General features: G+C 46.4%; 1 long non-coding RNA gene across 1 annotated transcript in view; it reads left to right on the top strand.

Moving 5' to 3' along the window:
* LOC144332171 (uncharacterized) overlaps positions 1-17,977 on the top strand; it is a 51,478-nt gene extending 33,501 nt beyond the window's left edge. Inside the window, exons 2-3 of the long non-coding RNA XR_013399955.1 lie at positions 12,454-12,893; positions 17,823-17,977. This is a non-coding gene — a long non-coding RNA (uncharacterized LOC144332171). The remainder of the gene's footprint in view (positions 1-12,453; positions 12,894-17,822) is intronic.
* Positions 17,978-18,712: the final 735 nt, after the last annotated feature.

The following is an 18,712-nucleotide window of genomic DNA, read 5'->3' as shown; positions in this document are numbered from 1 at the left end:
TGCAAGTAAATCAATGTGGTACATTGTATCACAGAATGAAGGACAAAAATCATAAGATCATTTCAACTGATGCTGAAAAAGCATTTGATAAAATTCAACAGCCCTTCATGATAAAAACCCTAAAAAAAACCTGGGTATAGAAGGACATACCTCAACATAATAAAATCTGTATACAACAGACCCATAGCTAGTACCATACTGAATGGGGAAAAACTGAAAGCCTTTCCTCTAGGATTTGAAGCACAACAAGGATGGCTACTTTCATCACTGTTATTCAACATAGTACTGGAAATCCTATCTAGAACAATCAGACAGGAGAAAGAAAGGGCATCCAAATTGGAAAGAAATAATTCAAATTATCTTTGTTTTCAGATTATATAATCTTTGTATTTGAAAAAATCTAATGACTCCACCAAAAAAACTATTAGAACTGATAAACAAATTCAATAAAGCTGCAGGATGCAAAAACACATACAAAAGTCTGTAGCATTTCTATTTGCAAACAGCGAACAACCTGAAAAAGAATTCAAGAAATGAATCTCATTTACAATAGCTACAAATAAAACAAAATACCTGGGAATTAACTTAACCAAAGAAGTGAAAGATCTCTGCAATTAAAATGATAAAATACTGATGCAAGAAACTGAAGAGGACACAAGGAAATGGAAAGATATTTCATATTCATGAATTGGGAGAATCGATATTGTTAAAATGTCCATACTACCCAAAGGAATCTACAGATTCAATGCAATCCCTATCAAAATACCAAGGACATTCTTCACAGAAATAGAATAAACAATCCTAAAATTTATATGGAACCACAAAAGACCCAGAATAGCCAAAGTGATCCTGAGCAAAAAGCACAAAACTGGAAGAATCACATTACCTGACTTCAAATTATATTACATAGCTATAGGAACCAAAACAACACAGTACTGGCATAAAAACAGACACATATACTAGTGGAGCAGAATAGAGAACCCCTGAATGAATCCATATATCTAGAGAAAACTCATTTTTGGCAAATGTACCAATAACATACATTGGGGAAAGGACAGTCTCTTCAATAAACGGTGCCGGGAAAAGTGGATATCCACATGCAGGAGAATGAAACTAGACTCCTGTCTTTCACCATATAGCAAAATCAAATCCAAATCGATTAAAGACTTAAATTTAAGACCTCAAACAATGAAACCACAAAAAGAAAACATTGAGGAAACTCTCCAGGACACCGGAGTGGTAAAAGATTTCTCAAGTAATAATAACCCACAAGCACAGGCAACTAAAGCAAAAATGGACAAATGGGATCACATCAAGTTAAAAAAACTTCTACACAGCAAAGGAAACAACAAAGTGAAGACACAACCCATAGAATGGGAGAAAATATTTGCAAACTACCCATCTCACAAGAGATTAATAACTAGATATATAAGGAGCTCAAATAATTCTATAGGAAAAAATCTAATAATTCTATTAAAAATGGGCAAAATATCTGAATAGACATTTCCCAATGAAGACATATAAATAGCAAACAGGTATATGAAAAGGTGCTCAAAGTCATTGATCATCAGAGAAATGCCAATCAAAACTACAATGAGATATTATCTCACCCCAGTTAAAATGACTTTTATCCAAAAGACAGGCAATAACAAATGCTGGTGAGGATGTGGAGAAAAGGGAACCCTTGTACACTGCTGGTGGGAATGGAAATTAGTACAACCACTATGGAGAACAAGTTGGAGGTTCCTCAAAAAACTAAAAATAGAGCTACCATACAATCTAGCAATCCCACTGCTGGGTATATACCCAAAATAAACGAAATCAGTATATGGAAAAGATATTTGCATTCTCATGTTTACTGCAGCACTATTCACAATAGTCAAGATTTGGAAGCAACTTATGTACCCATCAACAGATGAGTGGATAAAGAAAATGTGGTGCATGTACACAATGGAATACTATTCAGCCATAAAAAGAATGGTATCCTGTCATTTGCAACAACATGGATGGAACTGGAGGTCATTATGTTAAGTGAAATAAGCTAGGCACAGAAAGACAAACTTCCGGCCGGGCACTGTGGCTCATGCCTGTAATCCCAGCACTTTGGAAGGCTGTGGCGGGTGAATCATTTGAGGTCAGGAGTTTAAGACCAGCCGGGGCAATATGGTGAAAACCCGTCTCTACTAAAAATAAAAAAAAATTAGTTGGATGCAGTGGCACGTGCCTGTAATCCCAGCATCTCTGGAGGCTAAGGCAGGAGAATTGCTTGAGCCTGGGAGGCGGAGGTTGCAGTGAGCCAAGATTGTGCCATTGTACTCTAGCCTGGCAAAGAGTGAGAGACTCCGCCTCAAAGAAGAAGAAGAAGAAGGAGAAGGAGAAGGAGAAGGAGAAGGAGAAGGAGAAGAAGAAGAAGGACAGACCGCATGTTTTCGCTTATCTGTGGGAGCTAAACAATAAAATGATTGAACTCATGGAGACAGAGAGTAGGATGGTTAATTGGTACAAAAAATTAGGAAGAATGAATAAGACCTAGTATTTGCTAGCACAACAGGGTGACTATCATAAAAAATAGTTGTACATTTTAAAATAACTAAGAGTAATTGAATTGTTTGTAACACAAAGGATAAATGCTTGAGGTGATGGATACTCCATTTACCCTGATCTGACGATTACACATTGCATGCTTCTATCAAAATATCTCATGTAACCCACAAATATTAATATATGCACTTTTGGCTGGGTGCAGTGGCTCTCGCCTCTAATACCAGCACTTTGACAGGCTGAGGCAGAAGCATCACTTGAGCTCAGGAGTTGGAGACCAGCCTGCAATATAGTGAGACCTTGTCTCTACAAAACAAAAACAAAAACAAAAAAAACCTTAAAAAATAAGCTGGGCACGGTGGTGTGCACCTGTGGTCCCAGCTACTTGGGAAGCTTCGGCAGGAAGATCCCTTAAGCCCAGGAGGTGGAGGTTGCAGTGAGCTGAGATTGTGCCACTGCACAACCACCTGGGCAACAGAATGAAACTCTCTCTCTCTCCAAAAAAAAAAAAAAAAAAAAAAAAGGCACTATGTACCCACAAAAATTAAAAATAAAAAAAGTGGTCTTGTAGCTACGTTGTCAGAGTGTATAGCCATTACCTGCTATGTTTTCTCCTTTACAATTCTTATTTAGTCTTAGCTGCATAAATAACTACATTTGATGTTCACTACCAGTTTTTTAAATTTGATTTTTTGTCTTTCTAGTCATTTTGCTTGTCTGAAGCTTTTTATGTAAGAGGTTTTCAGGAAGAACTCATGAGAACAATATCTCCTGGGTTATTTCATAGTTATAACAATTTGCCCGTGCCCATTATACTTCCAAGTCAGTTTTGCTGGACATAAAATTACTAACGTATTCTTTGTTTTTGAACATCTTAAGTATGTAACTTCTTTCTTTTGGTGTAAAGCATTGCTCTTGAGAAGTCTGATAATAGTTGATTTTTCCTTATAAGTCAATTATTTGCCTAGATGCCTGAAGGATTCTCCCCTCACCACCCCACTTTTCTTGAAGTTTGTAATTTTATTTGAATATGTCTGATTATTCTTCTGGGTTGATATTTTCAGGTATGCAGTATATGCTTTCAATATGTAACTTCAATTTTTAAAAATTTCAGTAAGTTCTCTTGATTTTGTTTTTATTACTTGTCCTCTTGCTTTGGTTTTCTTCTTCAATAACTCTTATTATTGACACATTGGAAGTTCTTTGCCTAATTTCAATATTTGTCACTTTCTCTAGACTATTTTAGAAAATAGCCTTTATTTCCTACTGATTTAAAATATTTCTTCCTTTTCACCTTTTTCTTTTAAGGCATTATCTTAAAGTTGCATCAGTTTGCTCTTATGTTCCTTCTAGTCTTCATTCCTGAAATTTTTTTTCTTATGTTTTTAGTTCTTTCCTGATTTGTGTCACCTTATTTATATGACTTTCTAATTCTCAGTTACGTTGTTCTTTCACATTGTGCATAATTGAAATTTTAGGTCATTTTAAAATAGAAGTTTATAGTTTTGATCTCTTCCAAGATATGTCCTGCTGGCATGCCTTTTCTATTGATAGGAATGTCATTTTGCTCCCTATTCTCCTTTTGCTTAAATGAACTTTGCATGGGATTTGGCCTCAAGACTTTTCCATTGTTAGTTTTTAGGTGGAATTAGTGTTCCTAAAATTGAAGAATGAGATGATCGGGATGGCTTTTCCAACTTCAAGAGTGCCCTCTCCTGTGGTTTTCACATGCTATGCAAAAATATGATGGCTTGCTTCCTGAGGTTCCTTGGCTATCTGAATCTTCTTTTTTTTTTCTTCTTTTTGAGATGGAGTCTCGTTCTGTCACCCAGGCTGGAGTACAATGGCAAAATCTCGGCCCACTGCAACCTCCGCCTCCCTGGTTCAAGTGATTCTCTTGCCTCAGCCTCCCAAGTAGCTGGTATTACAGGCACCTGCCACCACACCTGTCTAATTTTTGTATTTTTTAATACAGACAGGGTTTCACCACATTGGCTATGCTGGTCTTGAACTCCTGACCTCAAGTGATCTGCCTGCCTCAGCCTCTCAAAGTGTTGAGATTACAGGCATGAGCCACCACGCCCGGCCTTCTTCCTCCCTTTTGATTGTCCAGATCCTGCTCCATTTTGATCCCATGCCCAGCACTATGTGATTCTGTCATGGAAGGGAAGCCAAGTGGGTCAGTGTTGAGGGTTCTCAAGGCTCCACTGCTCCAGTCCCTTGCTACTTTCTGACTCTCACCTGCTCCTGGACTGGGTGAGACCCTCCCAGCTTCTGCTGCTGTCTCCAGTTGTCCCTTCTTGCTTCCTCGTGAATACCTGCTGGCTCTTTTGGGATTCTCCTGTTCTTAGGTCCATCAGAGGGCTCCTTGTTTCCCTCTGGATGGGGCACCGAGGGCCAGAACCTAAACCAAGGAAGCCTCCCTGGGGGAACGTACGGGGATCTGATGACATGCAGGCGGCTACGGGAGGGCTGTGCTTCCCCGCTTGTGTTTTGGTGTTCACGGGGATACCTTATCATCTAATTTTAAGCGAACATTGTCTGTAGGTTTTACTTTTGCTAATCTGACCTGCTTATTTTTATTTTTTATTTTTGAGACAGAATCTCACTCGGTTGCCCAGGATGGAGTGCAGTGGCATGATCTCGGCTCACTGCAACCTCCACCTCCTGGGTTCAAGGGATTCTCCTGCCTCAGTCTCCCGAATAGCTGGGACTACAGGTGTGCATCACTATGCCCAGTTAATTTTTGTATTTTTAGTAGAGATGGGGTTTCGCCATGTCGGTGAGGCTGGTCTCGAACTCCTAACCTCAGGTGATCTGTCTGCCTCGGCCTCCCAAAGTGCTGGGATTACAGGTGTGAGCCATTGTGCCTGGCCTGACCTGCTTATTTTTATGTAGAAATTTGGAGGGGTTCAAAAACTGCACTGGCATTGCTACCAACCATCTTCCCAGCCAGTTCAGTATTTTTGATGCCAGGTTCCATACTGGGCCACAGGGAAGAGGAGATGTAATGACAAATGTGTGTAAAAGCGTGTAAGGTGTCCTGTCATCCTAAGTGTCCGGTAACCCAGCTGATCCTGCCTTCTGCTTCCCTGCAGCCACGCCTGACCCTCTTCCTCAACTCCTGCCGGCTTGACCTCCGGTCTTTGTTCCTGGCTCAGGGGATGGGGCATGCAGTAGGGCACGTCCCCAAACTGGCTGTCCTCAGGCTGGGGGACCCCCTGGCCTTTATGCCCTTGTCTTGCCTGCTGGGATGTTTCTGGGGATTTCCTCGTAGAGTGGGTTTTGGAGAAAAGGAAAGACCTTTGCCTCGAGGCCCATAAAAGAGATGGTCCGGAGAGCAAGGCCCTGCTGTGAGCGTGCCCCGCCATCTGCTGGCCATTTGCTTAATTGCAGAGAGGAGGGCCGTGGGGGCTCCAGGCCTTCACCCTCAACCAATGACGTGGGTTAATCTTTTTTCCCTCTAGTTGAAAACGTTGTATTTATTAAATACACCGGTAAAGTAATGATAATAAAGGCAAGCAAATAAAAAGTTTTCCCGCACGATCTCACTGTCTAGACAAGCGCATATATATATATATATTTCTTTCTCTTTAATCATAAATAAAAGTGAGGGCTGGCACAGTGGCTCACACCTGTAATCCCAGCACTTTGAGAGGTTGAGGCAGGAGGAGCACTTGAGCCCAGGAGTTCGAGACCAGCCTGGGCAACAAAATTTTGTAAAGTGTCTTTACAAAAATTAAAAAAAATTAGCCGGGTGTGGTGGTGTGTTCCTGTAGTCTCAGCTACTCAGGAGGCTGAGGTGAGAGGGTTGTTTGAGCCACAGAGGTTGAGGGTGCAGTGAGCTGTGATTGCACCACTGCCCTCTAGCCTGGGGGTCAGAGTGAGACCCTGTCCTGAAAAATGAAATGAAATGAAATGAAATAAAATAAAATGTGTATTTACTCTATGGAGACTGGGCCCCTGTGTCCTTCCCTTCTGGCTCTGGAAAAGGGTAGAAAGAGCTCAGATTCTGTTGCCCCAAAATGTTGGCTTTAAATCTCACTTCAGTCACAAGCTGTGCGAGGTGGGCTGGTTAATTCACCTCTCTGCTTATGAATCTCTGTGAATCTCTGTGTGTCAGGCAGGATACCTCTCCCCACCTACCACACACACACAAACACATACCCACACACACATACACAAGATGTGTGTATCCTAATGTCTGGAATGTATGATTATCCCAGATTATGCAGGTAGGTCTAACCTAATCACAGGCGTCCTTAAATACAGAGAACGTCTTCTGGCTTCAGTCAGAGAGATGCGACATCGCTGGCTTTGAAGCTAGAGGAAGTGACTATGAGCCAAGAAACATGGGTGGCCTCTGGAAACTGGAGAAAGGAAGGAGACAGATTTTCCTGAGAGCTCCCAGAAGGAACACAGCCCTGCTGACACCTTGATTTTAGCCCATAGGGCCTGAGTTGAACGTCTGACCTCCAGTACTGTAAAATAATAAACTTGTGTTGTTTTAGCCAGTGCATGTGTTAATTCGTTGTTGCAGAGATAGAAAACGAATACACTGCATTATGCGGGCAATAATAGATAGCGCTTATTTCTCTCTCTCTCTCTCTCTCTCTTTTTTTTTTTTGAGACAGAGTCTCGCTCTTTTTGTCCAGGCTAGAGTGAAGTGGCACGATCTTGGCTCACTGCAACCTCCACCTCCTGGGTTCAAGCAATTCTCCAGCCTCAGCCTCCAGAGTAGCTGGGATTACAGGCGTCCACCACCACGTCTGGCTAATTTTTGTATTTTTAGTAGAGATGGGGTTTCACCATGTTGGCCAGGCTGGTCTCAAACTCCTGACCTCAGGTGATCCGCCTGCCTCGGCCTCCCAAAGTGCTGGGATTACAGGTGTGAGCCACCACACTCAGCCTGATAGTACCTATTTCACAGGGTGATGGGGAGAATGAAAGGGGAAAACTGTGGGAGGTGCTTTGTAAATTGTAAAACATTGTATAAATGTCTTAAGGTCTCCTTTAGGAGGATGTCCGTTTATTATTTTACTTATTCCAGTTATTTTCTGAGCACCTACTGTGTGCCAGGCATTGCACTCATTGCAAAGGGTTATAGGAGTGAACTTAGTCCCTTCTTTCATGGGGCTTACAGGTCACGAGGGCAGCAGAACATTAAAAGGCCACGTAAGCATAAGCATCATGGAATTATAACTGTGATGTGTGCAATGAAGGGATTGTCACAGGGAGCTGAGAGAGTGTGGAGCCAGGAACCTGCCAGACCTCGGGTTTCAGGCCCCAGGCTTTGGGCAGCCTCTCCAACCTCTCCAGGTCTCATTTTCCCGCATAGGCTGGTCTGCCGTGATTGTGGATAGGGTGCCAAGAACCAGAACTCAGGCCACAAACAGCCTCCTAGGGGCCATCAGATGGGTCTGTGCTCATCCAGAAATCTGGGGCCTTACAGGGAGACTCCTGAGCTGGTATATCGGGTGTTGGGGTGTGGAGTCCTTGTTTGAGTTCAGTAAGGTCAGGGCTGTTTGGAATGATGGGCAGGGGAGAAGGCAGGGCTTGGCACATGGCCCCAGACCGCGAGCCCTCAGGCCTTCATCTTTTTCTTTGACAATTCCAGAATACGGCTTACCAGGCTGGGTTGGGCTCAGGCCTGTGGCTGTAGGGAGTGAAGCTGAGTCTGGGTTCAAGGCCTTGTGGCCACGGATGAGGGGACAGCAGCGGGGAGACTTTGTTGGGCTCTAGAATCCTCTCTCTGGTGGACACTGGCCTGAGCTGCTCTGTGTTGTCTCCTGGGTTTTCCAGAGCTGCATGGTAGCCCCGCCCTAGGCCTCCAGTGAAATGAACAGGCTCCTTTGGAAACAGACTCTCAGGGGGGAAAAAGACAGTCCCTGTGTCCCAACAGACCACAGAATCTTACCCTGCTAGAGGCACTTTTTGATGGGGACTGGAGGGCTCACAATGAATCGCAGAGTTGAGACAAACTGAGGAACCTCAAGGCCAAGCCTGGGGGGGGCGGGCAGATCAGAGTCCCAGGGGATTCCATGCCAGGGAGAGACCTGAGACAGAGCAGGAGCTCTGCTGTCACCTGGTGGCAGATTTTGGAACTGCTGTTGGATCAGATGCCTCCTCTCTTGGGGTCTCGACTTTCTGTTCCACTCTGTTTAGCTCAGCTCATCTCAGCTCCTGACGAAGTGGACAATAGGGAGGGCCTAGAGAATAAATTTGGTAGGGATGGTGGCAAGTTCTGGCCATAGAGTCCCTTTTGCCTTTCACTGTCCTAGCACTGGCCAGGTTCACCATAGTTCTGAGAATCAAGGGCAATTCCAGAAAAAGGGCTGTTATTGGGAACTGGGCAGCTACCCTGCCCTAGCCCTCATCCTCCTCCAAAGAGACCACCATGGGCTTCACAGGCCTCAAGTGTTGACGATGTCTCCTTTAGACCTGACACCCTAGGAACCTTGAGTTTACTTGGCACCTGCAGCCTGGGTCAGGGGCCATAACACGTGATGGGCATCGATGAGAAATACGGTGCTGGCTAGCTCAGATTTTCACAGGAGACTCCTCACAGGCTGGGAAACATGGGAACTGGTCCACCCTTGGATATCAATGTAAGTCATTCTGGCTATTATTAAAAAGTAAAAAAACAACAGATGCTGACGAGGTTGCAGAGAAAAAGGAACGCTTTTGCATGGTTAGTGGGAATGTAAATTAGTTCAACCATTGTGGAAGACAGTGTGGCAATTCCTCAAAGACCTAGAGGCAGAAATACCATTTAGCCCAGCAATCCTATTACTGGGTATATACCCAAAGGAATAGAAATCATTCTATTATGAAGACACATGCACATGTATGTTCATTGTGGAACTCTTCACAATAACAAAGACGTGTGGTACATATATACCCTGGAATACTATGCAGCCATAAAAAGAAACAAGATCATGTCCTTTGCAGGGACATGGATGGAGCTGGAGGCTCCTCAGCAAACTAACACAAGAACAGAAAACCAAACACCGCATGTTCTCACTTATAAGTGGAAGCTGAATGATGACAACATATGGACATCTGGGGGTGGGGAACAACACACAGTAGGGCCTATGGGATGGGGCCAGGGGAGGGAGAGCATCAGGAGGAATAGCCAATGGATACTGGGCTTAATCCTAGGTGATGGGATGATCTGTGCAACAAACCACCATGGCAACAAACCTGCACATCCTGCATATGTACCCCCGAACTTAAAATAAAAGTTGAAAAAAAAATGTAAGCCATTCCTCCCAGGCCTCACTTATCTGTAAGGAGTATGTGTCTACAAGTTACATGGTGTAACTACGGAGGTGCCACCAACCCTGAGACGAGCCAGCCTGTAGGCCATGGAGTAGTCAGCTGAAATCCTGAAATCAGGAATGCAAAATGTTTATGAAACAGGTGATTTTTTAAAGAAATGCAATTTAGAATCCTTTACATGTATCTCTTAAGAAGTTGTATCTTAGAAAAATTATAAAAGAAAACCGAAGAAAGAATAAGGCCTACAGAAAAGTGGGAAGCATTTTGGCAAATGTGTTTTAGATCCTTAACTTGGCTTCAGCTGGAGTAAATGAACTAGTGAATGAATTTGTTTTTGTATAAACTTATTAGTAATAGAAAATTATTTTTGGCCGGGCGTGGTGGCTCATGTCTGTAATCCTAGCACTTTGGGAGGCTGAGGTGGGTGGATCACCTGAAGTCAGGAGTTTGAGACCAGCCTGGCCAACAGGGTGAAATCCTGTCTCTACCAAAAATACAAAAATTAGCTAGGTGTGGTGGCACGTGCCTGTAATCCCAGCTACTCAGGAGGCTGAGGCAGGAGAATCACTGGAATCCGGGAGGTGGAGGCTGCAGTGAACCAAGATCACGCCCCTGCGCTCCAGCCTCAGCGACAGAGCAAGACTCCATCTCAAAAAAAAAAAAAAAAAAAAATTTTTTTTTTCTTCTCTTCTCCAGCAAAACGATGTTGACAAGTATTAGAGGGAACATGGGAACACAGGGGAACTCATATGCATACACTTTGAGAGACTGTGGACTTGGAGGATATGGCTGTAGCAGTTTGTAGGAGTTAAAATTTGGAAACAATTCAAGTGTCATCAGCAGGGGCACAGATAAATACATCGTGGTGCATAAGGCAGATGTCAGTTGTGTGACAGCCTCCTTAGTTAAAACAAATGATCTCTGTGTATTGCCATGGAAAGAACCAAAAAACTATGTAGGATTAGAAAGCAAGTTGCAACAGCATATATACAGTCTATTATTTATGGGTTTATATATTGTAACAAAAGAGGAAAACACTATGGGGAACACACAGTGCTTTCATTTGTCAAAGAATGAATAAGTGCGTCTTTGCCTGGGTAAGGCCTGGTCACCTTTCAGCTCTCAGCTCAGTATGTCACTGCTTCAGGGCAGTAGGTGCCCGGACAGTGGGTCTCAGAACCCAAACCTTTCCTTTACGTCTCTGTTATAGTAGCATATTTGTGTGATTATTTCTTCCTCATAGCATTCATTCGAGCAGGGAGCCTGATCACCCTCTTCACCACAGTATTGCTAGAACTTAGCTCAGTGCCTGACACATGGTACCTACTCAATGAATTTCTGATTTCTTTCTGTTCCCCTGACTAGGTATAAGCTCCACGAAACGAAGGGGCGAGACAAGGGAGGAGTGCTGGTTTTCTTTCACATGGAATCCCCCAAGGCTTAGCGATTAGGAGGGCAGGCTGTGGACTCAGAATTCGGGAGCTCAAATCCTGGCTCTGCCACTGCTAGCTGTGTGACCTGGGTCAAATAAACGTTGCATCTCTGAGCTCAATGTCTTTATTTGTAAAAAGGGTAAGGATGCCTTCTTTAGAGTGTTGTTAGAATTAAATGGTATAGCGTGTGAAAACAACCCACCAAAGTGCTTGGTACTGGGGCCTCATTTATTTGTTGAATGTACAAGTGCCCTCGTTGTTAGAAGCACCGGGGCTGGGGCCTGTCCTATGCAGCCAGGATGCTGCTTGTGTTTCACCCTCTGGGGCCTGTTAGGTCGTTTCTTATATTTACACCAGGTGGCGCTGTGGCCATTCTCACCGGTGATGCTCAGCCCATCGCTGGCACAAAGCTTCAAAGTGGCTTCCAGTCTGCTACCCAGCCAGAAGCCCGTCTGCAGGTCCCCAAGTGGCCGTCCCACTCTGCTTTAACTTCTCAGAGATGGGGCGCTCACTGTTCACAGGCTGGAGACGCCTTCAGGGCTGGTCTGAGCGTCTCTATCCTCTGGGTTGGGGCAACTGGACCCTGGCGGTCTAGGGAAGCCCAGATGGAAAGTCATGGGCTGACCAGGGTTGGAAAGGGTTTCGGTGAGGCAAGCAAGCTGCTCAGCAGGCGCTCAGTCTCAGTGTGCAAGGGTGGGACTGACCTCACTGGAGGCTTCATGAGGAAACCTTGGGGCTGGGCTGCGGCCAGTCCATGGCTTTAGACCTGCCTGTCCTCCACTCATCCATAATAGTATAGAGCACCCACCATGTCCCAGGCTCCATATGAACTCACTTGTTTCTCTTAAGAACCCTAGCTAGTAAGAACTATTATTATCTGTATTTTTCAGATAAGAGAATTGACGTAGAGACAAATTAAGAAACTTGCAGGTACAAAGTGGCAAAGCTGAGGTTTGAACCCTGGCAGTTTGGCTCTAAGTGTCACCTCTTAGCCATCTTCTTCCACTGCTGTGCTGACCTGTCCGTCCTTCCTTCCCTCCCTCTACCAGTCTCCCCATCCAGCACACATTTGCTAAGCTGTCGCTCCGTGGGGCTCAGTGGGGAGCAAAGCGGGGCACTGCCCCGGCCCTTGTGGGGTTTTCAGCCCATCAGGTGGAGACCTGGCTCTGCCATAACTTTATCCTGTGACCTTGGACAGGTCCTTTGACGTCGCTGTGCCTCAGCGTCTTCACTGTGAAATGGGAATGAGAATCCTGGCCTCGCTGAGTTTTGGGGAGGATGGAATGACTTCAACCTTCGGAGCTGCAGCCTGGCATCCGGGGGAGCATGGGAAGTGGTGGCCATGACTGTGATTGGCATCAGCATGGATAGGCTCCCTCCAGCCCACGCCAGAACTGGACCCAGAGTCGGTGCCCGGTGACCATGTGGAAGCGTGGGATAGGCTCCCTCCAGCCCACGCCAGAACTGGACCCAGAGTCGGTGCCTGGTGACCATGTGGAAGCGTGGGATAGGCTCCCTCCAGCCCACGCCAGAACTGGACCCAGAGTCGGTGCCCGGTGACCATGTGGAAGCGTGGAGGAAGAAGCCAGTCAGGATAGGATGTTCCTGGGCTTGAATCTTGACTTCGGCACCGTGAAGGTCTGAGACTCATGATTTTGGGCAAAGCGGTTTCATATTTCTGAGTTTTCCCCTAAAAACAGGAATGACTAATACCAACCTTGTGGTGTCCTTGTGGTTGTTCTATGAAGTAACAGGCACTTGGCATATAATGGGCACCTTTGTAAAATTTCATTTCCTGTCCTCAAGAGGAATCAGATGGCTGTGTAAACCCAGGGATCAGCACATCTGGAGTTCTTGGCACCTCCCCTTCTCCCAGGGAAGGCCTGGACCTTGTGGGATGGGCTGCAGTATTCCATTGTTTTCCTTTTGCTTTCTTCCTTTGTTCTTGTTTGCATTTTATTTCTTGAGAAAGGCAGGGCGGGGGCGGGGGTGCATTTCTCAGCCACCAGTGCATAGGACTCCATGTTAGCTGTCTGCGTGCCCAAAAGAGGGCTGCATGTTGCCCTCTTAACACCCAGGGCAGTAGGAGGGTCAGTTGGTGGGTGTGGGACACTGGGGTCGCCTCTTTGCACCTGAGGCCTCCTGAGACGCCATGCTCCAGATGGCAGGGGGAAGGCTGAGGGCCGAGAGGCTGCTGAGGGCTGGGGATCCCTGTCTGGTCCCGCTTCTTCCAAGGTCTAGGGCTGTCCTGGGTGTCCTGATGCTTCTGTTGCTCCTGCTCAGAGATTAGAGCAGGGCCGAGCTGTGGCCCTGCCCTCAGGTGTTGAACCCAGTTGAGATGGCAATGGCTGGTTACTCAGGGGCTGGAGTTATGACAGCTGGGCAGTGAGGAGTAGCTGCCCTGGGATCTGGCCTAGCAGGCTGGCATTATCCCTGCTCAGCATCCATTACCCTCCCCATGCATCCCAATGCTGGAAGCCTCATAGCAGGGTCCCTTCCCACTTCTTCCTGCTGGGTGTTTCCATACACAGCGTCACTGACACTGTAGCCACACCTGCCCTTCTGTTTCAGAGAAGAGGAAACCAGGACGAGCCGTGACCCATCCAAGGTCCTGCAACAAGGAAGTATCTACATCCGGTGGAGATTCACATTCAGCTCTACCTGGCCCCTCCCCTCCCCCTCTTCTTCCGCCTCCCCTTTCCCTGCCCCCTACTCCTCCATCACTTAATTTTAATGGCCTTTTGATTGCGAGCCTCTTCTTGAAGAGAGACAAATCATTATTAATGAATTTGGATTGCTCCAGTGTAAACGAGCCAATAGGGCCTGGTGTGGGTAGCCGGCCAAGCCATGCAGGCAGCGGGCATCTCAGGACCAGGCCCTGTGGGCCACAGAGAGCCCTGGTGTAGCCTCTTGTTAGCCGTTTATTTTTCTTCCCAATTAAAGCAGGTGCTTGGCTGGAAGGGTTGTCCTTATCCTGGAGCTGGGGGGGCGGGAGGCTCGCAGAAGATCCCAGCCCCCAGGCCTGAGAGCAGAGCTCCAGGATGGCCTGGGCTCCCCCTCTCCACCCGGCAGTCCCCCTTGGCCTGGGTAAATCGGAAATGAGGGCCACTGCAGTGGGTACCAGCCCTTACCCTCCATGCTTGACTGTTTTCTTGGCAGCAAGACCTAGGGAGGCTCCCATGGCCGATTTTAGATTTGTTTTCAAAAACTGAAAGGAGAGAAATAATTCTAGCGAGAAAACAAAAACAAGACAATAAAAAACAAATAAAACCTCTTCTAAAATCTTTCAGTCCTGAGCCTTATCCCCACTCTGTGTGCACTTTCCGGTATTTGACCGCCTTTGCCACCAGTCCCTGGTGCTGGGAACTTGAACTAGCCCCAAAGCTTGTGAGTCCCTGTCTTCTACCGTGGAATGGGGATTACATTATACACATCTCTGGGTTTGGGAGGTGATCGAAGGAGATAGGGGAAAGGGATGCATTTTGTAAATGAGGACTTCTGATGATAATTTTATCATAGGCAGGAGACAGACACACTCACACGCCCCCAAATCACTAATGGGGCCTCCCTCTGAAGGTGCTCCTTGCTTCTTGAGACGGGCATGATTACTTAGTAGGTTCTGTGTAATTATTTAATCAAGCCCCAGCAAGTCCTCAAGTCCTCGGTGTGGAGCTGCGCGGCTGACCAGGCCCCAACCTCCCCTTCTCCCACAAGGAGGCGTAATCAGAGACGCTGAGAGGGAGGAGAAACCCCAAGCACTTCTTTTCTTTGTGCAATGACTGGGCTGTGTGGGAGGGACAGCCGGGAGGGAGGGGGCCAGGTCACCTTGGGGCTCTCCTCAACAGAGGACAGGGCAGGAGGGGTCTTTAGAGACCTGTTTTTGCGTGCCTTTCTCTTTGAGGACACTGAGGACCAGAGAGGAAAAGCCAGCAGGTCCCACGGTTCCCCAACTGCAGACCTGGCTTCTACCACTCATTCCCTCCCTCCCTCCCTCCCTCCCTCCCTCCCTCCCTCCCTCCCTCCCTTCCTCCCTCCCTCCCTTCCTTTCTTCCTTCCTTCCTTCCTTCCTTCCTTCCTTCCTTCCTTCCTTCCTTCCTTCCTTCCTTTCTTCCTTCCTTCCTCCCTTCCTTCCTCCCTTCCTCCCTCCCTTCCTCCCTCCCTTCCTTCTTTCTCTCCTTCTCCTTCTTGACCCTCCTTTCCCATTGATTCCCTTCCCTTCCCTTCCCTTCCCTTCCCTTCCCTTCCCTTCCCTTCCCTTCCCTTCCCTTCCCTTCCCTTCCCTTCCCTTCCCTTCCCTTCCCTTCCCTTCCCTTCCCTTCCCTCCCTTTCCCTTCCCTCTCCTCCTTTCTCTCTTACTGTGAAAGTACTGAACAGATGGCTGGGTGCAGTGGCACAGGCCTGTCATCCCAGCACTTTGGGAGGCTGAGGCCGGTGGGTCACCTGAGATCAGGAGTTTGAGACCAGCCTGGCCAACATGGTGAAACCTCATCTCTACTAGAAATACAAAAATTAGTTGGGCATGGTGGTGGGCACCTGTAGTCTCAGCTACTTGGGAGGCTGAGGCAGGAGAATTGCATGAGCCCGGGAGGTGACGGTTGTAGTGAACCGAGATGGCACCACTGCACTCCAGACTGAGTGACAGAACGAGATTTCTTCTCAAAGCAAACAAACAAACAAACAAACAAACAACAAAACAGTACTGAACAGATGCATGCATTCTCATAGTCAAACATGCAGATCATACGACAAAAGCAAAGGTCTCCCCTGATCCCTCTCTTCCCCCCGGCCACATTCCCATTCCCCTCCTCAGAGACAACCCCAGCTCCCAGTCCGAATACTCCTTCCAGACTTTCTTCTATGCATTCATACATTTATCTAAGTTCCTACGGAAGTTCTAGTTAGGTGTTTAGTTTGGTTCATGTAAACATTCCTGACAGTGCTGTCTAGACCAGTTCTCACTGTGAGGGGTGGGAAAGCGGGGTGGGGAGGGAATTTTACTCTGCAGGAGACATTTGACACCATCTGAAGACATTTTTGATCATCACGACTGGGGAGGGAGGTGCTCCTGGCATCTAGTGTGTAGAGGCCAGGAGCGCTGCTAAACAGACTACCTTGCCCCAGACAGTGCCCACCATGAAGAATAATCCAGCCCAAAATGTCAGTAGTGCCAAGGTTGAGGAATCTTGGTCTGGAATGTTCTCAGCTTGCTTTTTTTCTAATAATAATAATGATTAATAATAATAACATATCTTGGAAATCCTCACAGGTTAGGCAGTATCTTTCTCTCATTCTGATGACTTCTATGTCTTCTTTTGACTACATCACAGTTCATCCATGTCATCCCCTTTTGATTGATTTCAGGTTGCTTCTGATTTGGGGGGATTAATGGAAATATCCTTGTTCTTCCCTGGTTTAGATGCCTGGGCATGGGATTGCTACGTCAAAGAGGTAGTTATGGGTTGATTGATTAACTAAGTCTTCATATAGTGCTTCTATTTTAAATACAACAGGCACTTATTTATTATTATTATTTTGAGATGGAGTCCTGCTCTGTTGCCCAGGCTGGAGTGCAGTGGCAGGATCTTGGCTCACTGCAACCTCTGCCTCCCAGGTTCAAGCGATTCTCCTGCCTTAGCCTCCTAAGTAGCTGGGATTATAGGCATTTACCACCATGCCGAGCTATTTCTTTTGTGTTTTTGGTAGAGATGGGTTTTCGCCATGTTGGTCAGGCTGGTCTCAAACTCCTGACCTCAGATGATCCGCCCGCCTCGGCTTCCCAAAGTGCTGGGATTACAGGCCACAACATACACTTATTTTAACTTTGATAGATATTCTGTGCTCTTCTGCCAAGGCCGTGCCAGCTGACCCTCCTTTCCTACCCCAAAGCCAAGGTTTCAAGGAAAATGAGACAAACAAAAGTTTTGAGTTATAGTTACTATGTCTTTAAGAGGACTAAAGGAAACTCAACCTTCCTAGGGTGGATGGGGGCCCAGTCTTGCCAGCCCTAATGCCAGCCCTTGCCATAGGCCCCCCAGCATGTAGCTGGCAAGGGACAGACTTGTCCACCCCCTGCAGCATGCCGGGGAAGAACTGGGACAGGCTGGGAGTCTCCGTTTTGCAGATAAGGCTCAACGAGGCTGTGTGATTTGCCCACCAGCTCCGATAACTCACATCCTCCTAGAGCCCCTAGTGGGACGCCCATGGGTTGAGCAGAGGGACAGCAGGTGTGCAGAGTGAGACTGGGCTATGGTTATGGACACTGGAACTTCTCATAGTTACATCACCTGAATACCCTACCAGGTCCCTCATAGCCCTGGGGCCAGGGTTGCCAGGTTTTATAGGCCATCCATGCAATATTTGGGACATTCTTACCCTAAAAAATTGTTCATTGTTTATCTGAGATTTGAAAGTAACTGAGCAACTGTGTTTACCTGGCGACCCTGCCTGCTGTTCTCTGCACCGTGTCTTCTCCATGGATAAAGGGGGAGGAAGGGGCAAATGGCTGGGATCAGACAACCTCTCTGTTTCTCACCTACCCCTTTCTCCCTTCTCTCCCTCTTCCCTCAGAGGCCGAACATCCATATTCGACAGCTTGTTCTTGCCTATATGTGAATGGCAAGGCTGGAACAGAAGGCGGCAGACGTGTCCAGGGCAGCACTGATGGCCGGACTGACCCCACCTCCCCGCATCGTCCATACTTAGAGCCAGCGGCCACTGCAAGTGTAATTAGTTAATAAATCATCCCAAGTGATAAATAGAATGATAGATGCAGGTTTCACTTGATCACTTTTTTATTAAGGAGAAATAAATCAGCGCCACATTGTTGCTATAAACCTTTCAAACTGGTCAGATCCTGGCTGGTAGAAGCTGATTAACATGGCCACGTGTAGAGACCATTTGTAGCTGATCATCGAGATCAATCAATCCCTGTCAAGTTCCCTTCTTAGAAGAGGTGGCAGAAGCCAGGTGCTGTTCCTCCATCCACTGCTCCTGTGGTTTCCTGCTGCAGGGGCACTGGGGGGAGTGTGAGCGTGCTTTGGTGCCAGACAGCCCAGATTTGAATCCCAGTTGAGCCACCAACCAGCTGTGTGACCCCAGCTAGCTGTCATCCCCTCTCTTGGCCTCAGCTTCCTCTTCCTGAACAAGAGGCTGACACCAGGAACTTCCTTAGAGAGTTGTTCTGAGCACTGTGGTGTCAAACTTCTTGCTTTCAGGACCCTATTACGCACCTAAAAATTGTTAAAGACCCCCCAACCCCATGAACTTTTGTTTATGTGAGCTCTATCAATATTTACTATATTAGAAATTAAAAGACAAATTAAAAAAATTACTTGCTGACTTAAGCAGTCATAAGCCCAATACATATCAACATAAATAACATTTTTATTGAAGACATAACTGTATTTTCTAAAGTAAAAAGAATGTGAGAAGACTGTCATTGTACTCTATTTTTTTGT

This window comes from Macaca mulatta, chromosome 10 (genome assembly GCF_049350105.2).
Source record: "Macaca mulatta isolate MMU2019108-1 chromosome 10, T2T-MMU8v2.0, whole genome shotgun sequence".
NCBI classification, from domain to species: domain Eukaryota; kingdom Metazoa; phylum Chordata; class Mammalia; order Primates; family Cercopithecidae; genus Macaca; species Macaca mulatta.
This window is presented reverse-complemented; position numbering and strand designations above follow the sequence as displayed.